Source organism: Triturus cristatus, chromosome 12 (assembly GCF_964204655.1).
Source record: "Triturus cristatus chromosome 12, aTriCri1.1, whole genome shotgun sequence".
NCBI classification, from domain to species: Eukaryota; Metazoa; Chordata; class Amphibia; order Caudata; family Salamandridae; genus Triturus; species Triturus cristatus.
Window position 1 is genome coordinate 311,092,495 of NC_140595.1, and position 16,683 is coordinate 311,109,177.

Consider the following 16,683-nt stretch of genomic DNA (forward strand, 5'->3'; position numbering starts at 1 on the left):
ACCAGCACAAATTAAGCAGTGATCATAGTCTACTGCCAGTCTGGTACACAAAATGGTAAGGTATTTGTCTTGAGCAGAGTTGACATTCATTCTGATTTAGGCCAGAGTGATACGTTTACATTGCTGAAAACGCCTTTCAGTCTGATCCATGAACTTTGAGCAAGCTTTTTGCTGCAAAACATACAGATGCTTGGTGAACGGAAAGAAAGAATGGCCCTGGCTTACTCTTTCATGATAGGCAATAGGTAATGTATTCTTTTTCTGTATAAAGAAACTACAATTATCATTATATCATCCAAAACACATACTGAATGTTGCACTTAATAATAGCTGCCTACAAGAGGCTATATATATATTTTCCTTTCATGTGGCACGATGTTCCTGTATGCAAATGAAAGCTCACCGGCCGTGATTCCCTTTCCTACTAAAGGAGACATAATGAACTCGAAATGAAAACGGAAGCATTGAACCTACTTAAGGATTAAATTAATACTCACCTCTGTGGACTACGCATACCAGCATGCTTGTGACCCAAGTAAGCCACGCCCACTGAGGGCGGATAATTCAATAAAGATGAATTGAATGTCGAGGTGAGTCATTGATGCTTCTGTTTGAGAGCCCATGAGGAAGAGGCGTATTGGCCTTGAAACGCGTCGGGCATGGCTGTGATAAAATGGGGAACAGGTTGTTGAGCTGCTGAGAGGCCAGAAACCGAATGGGAGGAACATCGTTGAGTGACCTCTTAAGCTCAAGGGCGTTTGGCGATTAAATTATATATATATATATATATATATATATATATGTATATATATATTTTTTTATTTTTTTCACTAAAAAAACATAGGTTTCAGGCACGTTATGGTTAGAAATTTGCATTTAAAAATCTTTAGAAATTCACTGAAAGAACAATAGGTTTCAGGGACGTTATAGTTAGTTGGACATTTCACTCGTACAAAACCAGAGAAATTTGGCCGTTACAGTTAGTAGAGCTAACTATAACTGGCGCCCCAGCAATGCACTGCTGATGAAGTCACATATTACATCACTCATGACATGGTCAGTGACATCACTGATGACATCTCAAATGACATCACTTTTTCGAAGCGACAGCAGGAAACCTTCGTCGACTCCACCATATCCCTAGGTATCAACATAGACAAAGGCCTCTCCATGCATAAACACATCAGCGCCAACACCACAGGAGCCAACCATAAGCTGCATTTTCTTAGAAAACTAAAACATTTCCTCCCCGCGGCTGACCTCATACTGCGACTCAGGCACTTGTGAATACAAAACTGGACTAAGATAGCGCTACACTTGTGGGCCTCCCAAAAACCTCACTTGCACCTCTTAAGGCCACTCTTAATTCAGCAGCCAGGTTCCTCACGGGATCTAAAAAAGTGAACATATCACCACTGACCTACTTGCTCTAAATCTGCTGCTGCATGAGACCAGGATGCATCTAAAAAAATAGAGCGTTGCACTACAACACCCCTTCCTACCTGTCCCAGAAACTGACCCTTTGAGGTGAGAACAGATCCTTCAGAAGTATGAGCTCCTTACTGCTTAAACCACAAAAACCTACTATCGTTCCTCCTCTGGAGTGGCCCCTAATATCTGGAACTCTCTCCCACCTGAGATCAGATGTAACCCATCCTCATCCCTCTCCAAGAAAAAAGTTTAAAAAAATCCTATCCAACAAATTCCTCTCTCACTGAAAACTTTGCCACGCCCCTGTTCCCTGCTTGACCCGCCCCCTATTCAGTCAGGTGGCTTCCATCACTCCGTAACTTGCCTGAGTCTTGGCCCTATGCTTCACTTCACCCCCCCCATTATTCTACGCATCGCTACCTCAGGGATAACTTTGCCACTAGTTCCGCCGCCCTGCTTCCTCCCTCCTTAACTACATCAGTATTTTTATGTACACTGTTGATCTTACTGTTCTTTTTTTATTGTCTATTTGTACGGCTATCTACACTTTTATGAAACTGTGGTACTGCTACTATTCTGAATATATATCCTAGTGTTCTTATTTTTATTTTTCTCTCTCTGAACCTCGTGTTACTGATATCGTTACTACTTAGTGCTAAGTTGCCATGTGCCTCACTACCTCGGGCGACTCTATGAATCTCCTCTCCCTTTCCTGGAAACTCCCTTTTATATCTACCTCAGGATTCTCAGCGCTCATGTAACCTACGGTCTTTCAGACTCTTCTTTTATACAATTGTTGCTGGATTGGTGCTTTATATAACCTCTGTAAGTGCTGCTATTTTGTTTCCATATCCAGTTATACACCATTTGCATGTTTACCATTACTATATATATTTTATGTACCCTTTATGTATGTATCTCATGTTTATTATTGGTGTGCTTATTCTTCCCATTACTATATGTATCTCTATGCACCTGTTATGTACCTCATGCTATTATTGTTTGTGCATACTCTGTAAAACGTCCGATACCTTCGGGTCTAGTTTGTGCTATGTAAAACTCACAAATAAATAAATAGACTCACAATATATCTGTATAGGGTCCCAAGTGGAAACTAAAGTTGCACACTCATGTGTTTATTTCCACATAAACAAATGACAGACACGTTTCAGCATACTGCCATCCAAAATGTCAATGTGTCTAGCACCATTTAACCATTTTTATACTTAGTCATACCAACAAACAGAAAGGCACTAAATCAAAATAGAAGACAATCATTAGTTTGGAGCCACTGTACTTGTGAAAAATGGCGGCCATTTTAACATGTCGACATACAGGGATGAGAAGCAAGTTACAATATGGTGCATGTCTGATCATTCACTTCACAATGAGCTCCGCACCCTGGCTTCAGACAACAGATCTGTTTTACCAATGCTCTGTGACTATCAGTGAGAGTGCACCTTTCCCCACTTTTCACAGCGTGGTGTGTGATCAGCAAACCTCGCTGACAACACTACACCCTACAATAAGCTGGAAAAGAGGAGCTACTCACATGTGCCCCTGGCTACAATAAAATGGCGCCCAACTCGTGCAAGAACCCTCATGTGAGGCTTCAGTGCTTCAACTCCTGCTGCGCAATAGCATGTGAGGGTACACTCTCCCGGCTGTGCTTCTAGTGCGAAAGAGCTCGAGCTCAACAATCCAGTATCCACTGGTAAGACTGCACGTTCTTTAAAAAATGCTCATTGTTCATCCAATCCGACACCGAGAAAAGGCCTTCTCGTCCCACCTTTCTTGGAAGTCCAAACCCACTTAATCACAATGATTTAACATCCCCCTGCGCTTCGCTTACAAATTTTAATAAATTATCTTATCTACAAATAAAAATCTGCGTGGAGGGAGCCCCCCAGCCGTGCCCTTTAAGGACAGAGAGAGGACCGGAAACTTTCTTCGTTCCCCCGGGACTCGGAGAGCCAGAAGCCTTCTTCGGGACCGAACCGGGAGTTCAGCGGGTCGAACAGGTGCCAGCCCAAACCGAGGAAAAGAGGGAGCCGGACCCCTTCCGGTAAAAAGCAAGAGCCAGCCACGGCCCAGGAGGATCGTGGCTTCTAAAGTGGGGAAGCGTTATGTGCTGTGCCGAAAGAGTGGAACCTCAGCAACTGACACCCTACTCTCTGAAGGAAGAGAGTGAAGAACTCCCTAACGAACATTGAATTCCTTCTTTTGTTATTCTTTTTTTATTTTTTTATTGTTATTCTTTTTTTCTTCTAAAGATCTCGGTCAATAAAGCCCTTATTACTTAAAGGAGTCGCTTCGCCTGCACTACAGTTTTACCGGGATCACAAGCCCCAGAAGTGCCTGATAGCACGCCTGGAGGCGCTGCTGGTGACGCTGTTTGCGCCTGCCCAGGGGGGCCTACTTAACTCCTCGCGGCTCCCGCTTCACGGAACGCGCGCGGGCACCAAGGGCAGGCCCATCTGCGCCCGTTAGAGCCCGTGGGAGACCGGACTGGGCCACCCCCTTGACGCTTATAATTGGAGGACATCCGCCACGTAAGGTACTGTTGACCCTGCTTCCTGTCTGTTCCCGCCTTGTCTCCCCGTAATATATGGCGAAACGGGCTAAGCGGAAGGATATGCAATCAGGCGGAGAGGGACTTGTGGGAACTTTAGATGCTTTCTTAACTCGAGCGGAGTCAGTGTTGACGCATGGAATCCTCCTAACCGAAAAAAGATTATCACTGGATACTATCGTGACCCATAAGAGGTCATCGTTGGGAGGGCTGAGTGGGGCTAAATCACCCGCTAGTATTACGCCTGACATAGAGCTCGTGCCCGCAGAAAGGAGGTGAAGTGGAGAAGGCACGGGAGAGGGGGAAGAGGGGCAAGAAGAGGCAGGCATAAGGAATATTACTGGGAGCACGTGTCAGCAAAATGTTGAAACAGGGCCCGGGAAACACAGTACTGGTAATAGGGAAAAGACGACTACAGTTAGTATTAACCCTTCTCTGGTCGAGTCCAGCAAGGACTCAGTCCCCCTGATAACCTTGGACCCAATTCCAGCTTGTGGTTGAGAGGAAAGAGAAGCTCATACTAGATCAAGCAAGACACAGAGGGCTAGCCTAATTAACCCCGGTGCCACTCAAACCCCTTTAGCAACAAACGATCCAATGGCTAAATGCACAAGGGGAAGAGCCGTTCATAAGCCTAAGCAGAAGACCAGAGCGAGGAAGTAACCATCTAGAGTAAATACCCTTGCCCAGTCAGTGGAGGTAGAAAACCCTTGCATAGAGGAAGACCTGCAGCTCCTGCGAGTCTGTGATTGTGAGAATGACCAGTGGTCCAGATTAGAAACATTGATGGCCATTATGTTAGAGCCTTTAGTGAACAAGTTAAATATAATCGAGGAGAAACTACGATGCATTCAATCTAGAAAAGATTCGCACACGGGGTGGAGTCTTTCAATCCAACAGGTGAGTACAGAACCAGCTATTCCCGACATCCCCATACTCCAGGGCCTTGGATTACACAATAGGTATAAAACGTTCGGGGAAAGGCAGGTTGCAGGGGGACACAAATGTACTGATTGTTCACAGGGAGGGGCCATACAGAGGGGGAATGATAAAGACATAACAGATCTCCCGATCACTTGAGTTGCAGACATAAGAGGGACGGAGTCACACACTCCTAATTTAGAGTTAACTATAGAAAACAGGGCTACTGTAAATTACCGACAACAGAATAGACAGGGGGCTCCAGAGAACAACCAGAGGGAAGCACTTCAAGTTATTAATCTCCCCCAGCCTGTACCCCGTACACTGTGGTTCTAACAGGTGTGCCAGTTCACACACTTAAGCACGAAGAGACCACCGAGCAGCTAATTAACAAGGTGGCTCACTGGCTGTGCAAATTCGCTAGATTCCATAGGGAAGATTACCGGCATATTCTCATGGTCCGCAGGGTCTCATGGATAGGTAGGTCTCAAAAAGCTTATGAAGGGGATTGTTTAATTGTCACCCTAAGATACCCGGGGTTGGTGCACGGGATTCTATCAAATACAGCTAGGTTATTTGATTTAAGGACCAACATCAAACCCATGCCATTAGGGTTCTTTTATAGACCAGTGCTAGGATCTACCGGTGTTAATGCAAGGGATAGCAACACACAAGGCACAAGCGGGAACCCTTGGGGAAGGACAATGGAGCTATCTAACGCTTTTACACCATTAGGGGATCTAAATGATTTAGACTGACTGACGGCCAGTAAGGGTGAGGATAGTCTACCTGAAACCCCTATACCCCTATCCATGATTAGGGACTCGCGTGTAGAGCCAACAGAAGTCCCACATATGGTCCGTAGGGACCTGCACGAGACAGACCAGATGAGGATGGGCCTAGTCGATCTTGGTAGCAAAGATAGTGGTCCCCCTGAATCAGAGGTGGACACTGGTCCCGATCATATAAAGATCATTTCCTGGAATATAGCCGGGTTGGCAAGCAAGCTTGGGGTGCCCCAATGGCTTAAATTTGTAAAGGGCTTTGATATAATATGCCTACAGGAAACATGGGCAACGGAGAATAATTTTTTTTATAGAAGGGTATAAATCCTTCTTTCGCCCGGCGGTTAAAGCAAGAGCAGGGCGGGCAATAGGAGGCTTCTCAGTGTTTGTTGCCCTGAAGTTACGCGGCAGCTGGAATGAGCTGGCGTGTGACTCCAAGAATATACAAGGGTTGTCCTTTAGATCGAAAGGACTTAGGGTCACCTTAATAAATTTTTATAATGAACCCAGTCATTTGCTCAGGGTCCAAACAGTCTAGCAGAGTTAAACAGCTGGTTGGAGCATAACACAACGAATCTAAGTGCTACCTCGCAAACGATCCTAGTGGGCGACTTTAACTGCCATATGTGCCCTCATCTAAAGGTGGCTAATGGTAATTGGCTAGCATGTCCCCTTACTAAAGGAACACATGTGGAACACACGGAAACGGGAAAGGTGCTAACAAGTATTTTATACGCTTTTGGGTTAACTCACACAATGGATATGACCACTAACAAGGTTAGTCGTGTTGCACCCCCTACATATAAAGGCAGAGGGTGCCACTCAGTGATTGATTACATATTGATTACATATTTAGGAAGCACCTCAAAACATTCTTGTTCTAATTTCCTTTGTGTCACTGTCCTCTTAGCTCGCGCCGGGACACTCCTAGGAGTAGCTGTGCGCGCTATAAAATCACAATAACATAACATAACATATTTAGATCTCACACATTAGACAGTAGTATAATAAAATTCACTATCGGACATAGTGCGTTTAGTGATCACAATCCCCTAACATTAGAAATTCAGTGTCATAATCCATCACGGGGCAGTCAGATGGAGAGGGACAGACTGAGACCTGTGGACCAGGGTAGGAGGCTTAGATGGGCCTAGGTAGACGCAGCAGAATTTAACGCTGTTTTATTTAAAAATGGGGCTAAAGACTTTAGTGACTGCTTAAACCTGGAGGTAAGAGGGGCAGATCTGATGGAGGCTTTTTTTAATATCACGACAAGGGTCAGTAACATGTTGAAGTCAACCACATCGAGACGCATAACGGACAGTCTGCGGTGGTTTGACAGTCACTGTTCGCTGGCCCTGAGGAAATTGAAGGGGGTACTCAAGCAGAAGCCTAGGGACAGGGAATGGGAGCGCGCATGTCGAGCATCCTATAAGCAAGCGGTAAAAAATCGCAAAGGCCAGTTGCAGCGTTTAGCATGGGAGGAGCTTGTGGATGCAGCCCAGTTGAAGGACTCCGCACGGTTCTGGAGGACCATCAACAGCCCTTGTTTCTCAGACCGAATAAATCTGTGCTAAGTGCGAATATTCTCCCTGAACATTGGAGGCAGTATTTTCAAGGCCTGTATAACCATACCATACACACACAGGAGGAACCCCAACCAACAGTTTGTTTAGTCAGCAGTGGACCGGTCTCTTTTTCTTTAGCAGAAGTAAGGGCGGGAATAGATGGCCTTACTAGACATAAGGCTCCAGGACCAGACGGGATCCCGCCTGACCTCTTTAAATGCAATCCAGAGGTATGGGTGCCCCTACTGACAAGGGTGCTAATTGCAGCAATAAGTTCCTCTATGCCAGGCTCATGGTCGTCTGCAATCATTGTGCCCATTTTTAAGAAAGGGGACAGGGACAATCCGCAATGTTACCGCCCAATATCTCTGATTGATGTATCAGCAAGGGTTCTGGGTGGGTGATTCTAAATAGGCTGATGTACTGGGCTGAATCCACTAATATAATCACTGACGTTCAATATGGGTTCCGCCCCGGTAAATCCACGGTAGCGCAATGTTTGAATCTTTACCTCATCACGGCCAAATATATATAATTAGCGAAGGAGAGGGTCTTCTATCTAGCGTTTATGGACCTCACGGCGGCATTTGACCGCGTGAACCGGAGAAAACTGTGGTCCCTGATGGCCAGTCAGGGTGTAGATATAGCTATAATTAACATCCTGCAGTCCCTGCACCATAATTCCTCCGCCGCGGTAAGGTACACTCAGGAGGGGGATATTACAGAAAAAATTGTATGCTCCAGCGGGGTCAGACAGGGGTGCATATTGGCACTTTTCTTGTTTACGTTGTATATCAACGGGTTGGATGCCACCCTGTGCGATATTAAGACAGATGTGCCGAGGATAGGGGAAAGAGCAGTTCCTGTTCTGCTTTATTCAGATGACGCTGTGTTACTAGCCCATACCCCCCATGGGTTGCAGTTGCTAATCGATGGCTTTGTGAGATTTATGGAGAGTCTGGATATGTCCCCGGACCTCACAAAATCATATGTGATGGAAATGGGGAACAAGAAAGGGAAATCATACAATTTTTCTATTGGGACACACATACTAGGTAAAGTTCCAGCATTTTCCAATTTAGGTATAATATTCGACGGCCGATTAAACTTTAAGCATCTACTCGATAATAAAGCCCTGTCCCTGATTAAATCTACAGGTGCAATTATGAACTATGGACAAAGACTAGGGGTTTGGACTCCGGACGTGATTTTAAAATTGTATAATTCAATCTGCTGTGCCAAGGTTTTGTACGGACGTGAAGCCTGGGGATTTGTAAAGCTTAACAATCTACAAAGGGAGGAAAATAATTACATGAGGCGCTTGTTGAGGATACCGAGCAGTACCCCTGCCTTTATAGCGCACGAAGAACTGGGGGCCGGGTACATCTCGGATACCATAGCAGTTAAACCCCTAGCATTCTGGTTGAAAATTTGGCTAAGTGAAGAGCTTGGACTGACAAGGATGGTGGTCCAGGATTGCCTCACGCTGGACCATGCTATGAAAATCCCTTGGTTAAAATATGTGAGGGATGGTTTTCATAACTTGGGTCGCTCAGCCCTGTTCTGCGATATAGACACTATAAGCCAGAAAGACAAGACGGACATTAAAACACTGTATTTAAAGTTTAGTCAGTCTCAACGGGAGACTACCGAATTAGGAAAGGAGTCTGTCAGAAATGATATTCTAGTGAAGTCTACCCCGACTATAGCACCTTATTTAATCCTTCTGACCAGTTCTCATGAGAGGTTTTTAATAACTCGTTTAAGATTAAATCTGATAGACCAAATCCTGGGCTCTCCAGGGGGTTTTATGAGAAATGTAGAAAACCTGTCTCCACAGGATACCTCTCATTTTCTTTTTATCTGCTCATATTATACTTATCCAAGGAGAAGGTTTTTAAAGACTTTACTCAGGAATACTGGCATTAAGCAGATCTGTGTTGCCTTGTTATTTCTAAAAATGTCCTCAGATGTTCTTACCCTCCATTGTGTTGTAAATTTTTTAAGGATTGCATTTAAATTAAGAACCTCAAGAGGGATTTATAATAATTAGAATTGAGTGTGTTGTCACTTCTGATCATTGATAATTTTTACGGTGTTTTTAGAGTTTTTAGAGCTTTTAATCTAGGAGGTGGACTATAATGTTAGTGGAGATATCAATATAGGGAAGAAATTTTGATATGTTTAATTCTGTTTTAACATTGTGAATGCTTTTATGATTTATCTCAAATCGAATAAAGAACTATAATAATAATAATAATACAAATTAAAATAACAAAATGCGCTTCTGAAAATTAGAAGCACATAGACATTCTGAATATCCACAATCTAAAATTGGACTAAGAAATACTGGAAAGACATACAATCTTAATACTTGGAAAAGGTTAACAACAGAACATGAAAGGTACTTAGCTCTCTAATGGAGCAGCATTTAAAAGACGATGAGTGTTCTGTGTTGAGACTATTTATGATCTACAGTGTTCTAGATTGTTTTATTCTTTGAAAGTTCTTTAAAGTTTTATTCTTTGAAAGTTCTTTAAAGTTGCTGCAGGAGGGGCATTAAAAGATGTATGCATAATGGTAGCCTCTGGTCTTGAATTGAAATCAGGAACTGTCTACTTAGACCACCAGAGCATTAAAATTGTGTTTTTGGGGATAAAAGCTGTTATTAAAATGTTAAAAGAGGAGTATAGTAAAATAGGCCAGCAGGGTGAGCACCTACCACAGTGATCTGTGTTTTACCTGTGAATCACAGGCCTGAACCCTGGCAGAGATAACTCATTTTATGAGGTTGATACACTGTGCAATGTATAATGTGAAATGAAATTAAATTATACTGTTGGTGTTTAAGGCAATTCGATTTTTATGATATGGCACATACAGTTTTTCTTTTTTACTGCACCTTATTGTTGTCACCCTTTCTGCTCATTATTGACAAGTTTGGTTTCCGTTCTTCTGAGGTTCAGCACTGTCCACAAGAAATGGGTTAAGTTTTTGTCATTGGCTTTATATTTATTTTCGGTGCTTTAACTTCTGTTTTCCTGCCAGACGTCAGTTTGGAAAACATTGCTGAACACACCCATGCCGTGCCGCACTCATAGACCCTGGGGTGATGATTGTGTGGCAAGAAAAGAAAAATCATTCACCATAATGCAACACATTTTGTGTGGCAAGAAAAGAAAAATCATTCACCATAATGCAACACATTTTGTGATAGTATCCTTACTTCATTATTTTGGCATGTTTACACTTGCTAGCATTGTCTAGGCATAGGTTTCACATCATTAGTACCAGTTTAACACCCAAACACAGCAATAAGCATCAGAAAGATGGCCAGTAAAATTTAGCAAATCTAATTTTTTCCAGTCTGCAGACTATGCAGCAGGTGATGTGTTATGTGTCAAATGCAGCAAATTAGAGGATCTTTTAGTAGGGAGAATGGAGGAACTGGCAAGGTTTGACTCGTTCGGCAAACCTGGAATTCTCAAAATATGTTATGAGTGTTCCTTTACAAATGCTTGCAAAAGCTGTTGACTTTTGGCTGACGTATTAAAGAAACTGTGCTGGAAAATTTACAATGTTTTCACATTTTAAAACAAAATCTAAAGGAAGCCCTCCCCCAAGTCTACTTTGCAACAGTAATGTTCCCCCTCGGTCCTTGAAATGTTCAGGCAAACTCATGGTTTGCTCCTATGCCCCATCACTTTCAAAGTTCACCAGCCACCACTGAAATTGACATTATAGTTAAGTTTGGTAACAAGATCTTAGTTTATGCTTAAAAAAACAAAAACAGAAGTTCACTGAAAAAACAATGTTTAAAGTGGCGCCATAGTTATGTGCTGAAATAAGATAAAAAATAATGTTAAAAATAAAAAACTGAAATTCACAAGTTATAGTTTACTGAACTAACTATAACCTGCAACCCCACCGTTCACTGGCCTTTGGCTAAACCCTTTACCCGCCCACACGCAAATGGCCAACCCTACTTCTTGTCACTTTAAAAAAAAAAATTAACAGGTAATAAGTGGTGTAAAATGTGAGGTCATAAGCGGGGCATAGAGGGGTCACAAGTTATAGTATAAGATGTAAACCTACACTGGACTCGCGCAGGACCCTCTCATTAGCTCTATGGAACTTCCTGGAGTACCGCGGTACCTAGGGGAAGTAAAACATTTGTTTATAAAGCACTTATGTTGAGCACTCACAAGACACTGCTGTTAGTTATCAATAAAAGAGTGTAACTTACATTAAAAAAATCTCAGAAATGTATTTAAGGCCCAATAAATAGACTGACTTTATACTTAGATAATCCCCTCATAACCTACGTAATAGAAATACTGTGAAATTCAGTGAAAAACAAAGGTTAAAGTAATGTTGCAGGTAAGAAAGATAATAATATCTTACTTTAGGCTAAAAAAAGAACCTTAGAGATTAACTGGGAAAAACAAAGGTTAAAATGATGTTGCAGTTGGTTATGAAAACATGAGCTCAACTTAATTTTTTTTAAAAACCGTGAAATTCACTAAAAATAAATAAATTTGAAGGGACATTATAGTTAGTAACAAAGTGTCACAAAATGTAACATTTTAAAAACAACAAAAAACTGAAATTCACCAGTGATAGTTCGCCGAGCTAACTATAACTTTTACCCCTGCCATGCACTGCTTATTACCTCAGATATTACGTCGCTCATGATATGGTCAATGACTTTATTAATAACATCACTAATGACATTTCATATTACATCATTGATGAAATCACTGATAACATCATCTAACATACTGCTTTTCAAATTACTCTATAAACCACTGCATTATTTTGGAGAAGAAAGTAACTATTGAATGGCCTACAATTATGTAATGCCTAAATTGACTGTACATAGGTATATACATGTACAAAACACATTTGTGTAGTCCTGGAGATAAATCTGATTCACTGTAGTGAAAGTTAAATGATACACAATTTAAGTACCAGTAAAGATTTTAGTTTAAATGGTACTTCGTTTAAACAAGGTAAAGATTGTACACATTTAGTGTGAGTTGTTGATATATGTTTCAAACAAACTGTAGCTTGTCCTGAAATGTCGGAAAAATAAAACCTTTTCTTTACAATAGGTACTCACCTATTGTAAAGGTGAGTACCTATTGTAATAAACATGATGATGTGAAAGACTTGTCATGTAGAGCAACAAAATGAATTCTATACAGACTAGATTTATTACAGGCAGACATTTCTTTACAGAAGTTCAGAAAAAATCTAAGACATTATACAATGTTGAAAAATATATTATATGTGGAAATACATCAAGTCACAGTGTGGTTGTAAGCGTTTTTCTAATGATATATGCTATTCTCCTAATTTCGCAATATATGTTAAATATATTTAGAAAACTGTGGCCAGTTGTGCATAGAAAATACTTGACTTGTGTATACTCTTTAATGACTAATAGATTGATATGAACTTCTTACCTTATAATAATACTTTCTCTGATAAGATATTTACCAAATCCAGCTCCTTAAAATAATTACTAAACCTTCTTTTAAACAGTATTCGTAGTTCAATAAATTAGTCATCACATTATTATTTACAAATTGATTGAGGTTATTATGCAGGCGAATAGCAGGAAATAATCATACTATCTCCTAAATATGAATGAATACAAAATGGGCATCATGTTCAGCATATTGCAAAAGATTACACCCTTTACCAGTGAAGAGGTTACAGAAAATGTTTCCAATATGGAAGATAGATAGCAAACTGTAATTTTCATGGTATGATGTTGTATGTAAAGACTTTAATTATGTAATTTGAGGTGTCATCAACGATGTCATCAATGATGTCATTGAACATGCCATGAGTGATGTGTCTGGGACTTCGAAAAGTATTATTTAGCGGCGCAGCTCCAGGCCTTCACCCAGGAGATCGCCCGGGAGTTCCGGGGCCCCGAAGAAAAGAGGGGAACGGGCATGGCCAGGCATGTTCTCTCCTTCATAGCGATGAGACAACGGTTGGCCTTGCAGGACTTGTCAATGGAGGAGCGGACTGTTCGCCTGTGCTGGAACCGAGCTCACGCCCGGGGCCACCTGCGAACACCGTACGCGCCCGAAATACCGCTGGGGATGCTAACGGCTCTGCCCCATGGGGGTGATTGGTCGCGGCTGGCGACCTGGGAGGACGCCGGTCTACAGCTGATCGGTGATCTATACGAGGACGGGTCGCTCTTGCCCTTCCAGGAGCTCATTGATCGCTTCGGGATTCCCCGCGGCGACTTTTTGCTGCACTCGGCCCTTGTTCGAGCGATCCAGGCGCACTGGAGATGCGGGCAGGAGGAACCTCCTTTATCCCCGGTATGCCAATACGTGATGATGTCTGCGGGCACGGTAAAGGCGGTCACTTGCCTTTACGGCAGACTGATCAATGAGGGGCTGGCTCCCCTCACCACTTTGAGAAACCGCTGGGAGGAGGACATTGGCAAGGAGATCCCGGAGACGACCTGGGCCCAGCTGGTGCGGAGGGCCTGGAAGGGCACACGCCACGCCCGCTTTCAATTGGTCCACTACTACGTGCTCCATAGAGCTTATTTGACCCCGGTGAAAATCAGGCGATATTTTAATACGACTTCGGCGGAATGCCCCAGGTGCCCGGCCCAGGAGGCGGACCTTCTCCACATGCTGTGGGCCTGCCCGGGATTGTCATCCTACTGGGAAGAAGTGGGGAAGACCCTGGAGGAGACGACGGGGAGATCCTTATCGTTTGACGCGGCGGTGGGTCTCCTGCACTGGTTCCCTCATACCCCCAAGAATAAAATATCTAGCAAGTTCATTGATCTGGGGCTGCTCCTTGCTAAACGAGAGGTGACCAGGAACTGGAAGGCACGAGCTGGCCCGATGGGAAGCCGGTGGCACAGCGAACTTTTGAAGTGGGCGGCGGGGGAGAGTACGCTCAGATACCAGCTAGCTTGGAGGCAGCGTAATGAGAAGGCACAGGAGGCAGCGCTGGAATGGGAGATGTTAGTGCAGGCCCTTAGGGATTATTGCGCCCCCTGCGACTCTGAACGTGAGGAAGAGGCTCGCCCCGAGTCCCGATAGACGATTGCACTTTTCAGCTCTATTGCTTTCCCCGTGGGTCCTTTCGCAGATCCTGTTGCGGTTGGTGCCGCGCGCTGATGGCAGGGGGGGGGGGGGGGAGGGTTTTCCTGGGTTTTGGGTGTTTTAAGGGTGGGGTGTTCTTTTGGGTTTATAGGCTTGTTTGGAAAAGCAGATGACGGACAGCGGGTCCTCTGGGCCAGCCTCGACATCCTCCTGAGCCCCCATTGAATTTCGCCGCCCGACCCTAGGGTTGTGGGCTGAATGGCTGTGTAAGTAACTTACGGTGGGGGGACGGAGGGTTGTATCTCATTGATCGGGCTCGATATATAATGTTGGCCGATTATGCAACGATTTACTGATTCCTGCAATAAAAATAATTTTAAAATAAAAAAATGAGTGATGTGTCTGGGCATAAGCCAGATCACAAGCGGTGCACGGTGGGGCACACGTTATAGGTAGCTCTCTAAACTGTAAAACTGTCAAATGTCAGTGGTTTTTTGGGGTTTAAAATGTTACATTATGTGTGACTTTGTTACCTAACTTTAAGGTACCTTTGGCCTTTGTTTTTTTGTGTGGATTTCACAGTTTTGTTAACATAAGCTACATTTGTGTCTTCATATCCAACTATAACAACATGTTAATCTTTGTTTTTTCAGTGAATTGTGTGTGCGTAAGCTGCAAGGAGTTTTATCCATGACTCAAAGTATGCCCCCTAGGGGTTATCTTCAGGAAACACCACTGTCTGTGTGACAAGTGCATTAGCTAACTCAGCTACAGTACTACAACCTGAGAGTTGTTGGATACACAAAGATCTCCGCAGCAGATACCTTAACCCCTAAGCCATCTTTCCATCACATTAATTTAACCAGCAAATGTACCTTATAAGATAGTTCAGTGGTTAATGTTCCTACTGTGGTAGTATCAGTGCCACTTGAAAGCTGCTCTTTCAGATCTTATGGCCAAATAAGCCTTTCATTCCTCTACGTTTATTAAAAAAAAAAAAAACATTTAATTGCTTGCTGATACCTTCTATTTTTTTTTCTTTGTTACAGTTGCAGCCTAGTGCTTATGCAGAAGGTGGACTGGAGCATGTGTAGTACTCTTATACTGGTAAGTGTTGCACTGGTAGCAGGGAAGGTGGCACTAGTGACAGACAATGTTGCAATAGCCCTGAAACGGCCTCTGCACCGATAGACTTTTTTTCACTAATCGGTCTGTGCAAAGCTCATTTTTAGGTCTCGCCTGACCCAGCGCATGCGCTGGTCTGGCGAGACATATTGAGAGGGCTCCAAAAAGTGCTACCAGGCCAGCCTAGAGCTATAGTGCATGTGCGTGGGAGCGCGAGCAACGCTTCACCGTGATTACTTTCACTTTTGCGGCCGCACGGCCGCTTGGCATAGCCAATAGGTCTCGCTTTTGGGACCTTATAAGTATTTAGTTATGCAACTGTTGCATGGCTAAACACTTATAAGGTCCCAAAGGCGAGACCTATTGGCTATGCCAATGCTTGTTACACTTGTAGTCAGTGCAAATGTCACCGCAAAATGGTTCGACAAAAGTGCATAGTTACGTCAACAAGTTCTGTATGTAGTCCTTTTCCGCACCGTTAAGCAAAGCGCTTCATCACCTCTTCAAGAGCAAAGGGCGCTATAATAATGCAATTACAGTACAGTGTTGTCACATTGCCTTCAATGACATTTTAGTTCCAGTCTAAAATAATGTGATTCAAAATACTTCATTTATTTTTTTCTGCATTTTATTGAGTTTTTTACAACACGAACTTGACCCGAGGGTCTCAGAGTGCTTCACATAGTTAGCATAAGGGCCATTACATGAGATACATTTGGAGTAGATACAAATACAAGGTGACAGTATGTAAACTAAGTATAGGAAAGACATGTGGCTATGGTTGCAGATGTAGTTTTTATGCAAATACGAAGGCATAAGGATATTGTTCCCAATGCAGTTTTGAGGTAGATACGGTAATTATATAAATAGCGCAATGTAGATCACAGCGTTAATTGCATGAGTTTACAGGTCAAAGTACTCCTTGGCATTTCCGAGTACAGTAAATAAAGCCATTTTTCTGTGGCCTCACCAGTCAACATATAAGTACATAATAGCAATTATAATGGACAATAAGGAACACCAAGGTACTGACTGAGGAAGCTAAGGTAGGGTCTCGAGACGGCGGGGGCATGTGAATCCCTCTGTGCCAGGTTTACAGTTAGGTGTTAATCCAGGCGTTCTAGTAAACGGCTCTTGCTCATTAGTTCAGGGAGTTCATAGTAACACGCGCCGGCCAGCCACCAGTCCTA

At 43.1% G+C, this 16,683-nt stretch overlaps 1 protein-coding gene across 2 annotated transcripts in view; it reads right to left on the bottom strand.

The window, feature by feature from the left end:
• Positions 1 to 16,683, bottom strand: part of LOC146775949 (uncharacterized) — a 790,744-nt gene that overhangs the window by 540,744 nt on the left and 233,317 nt on the right. The gene's annotated exons all lie outside the window — the stretch shown is intronic.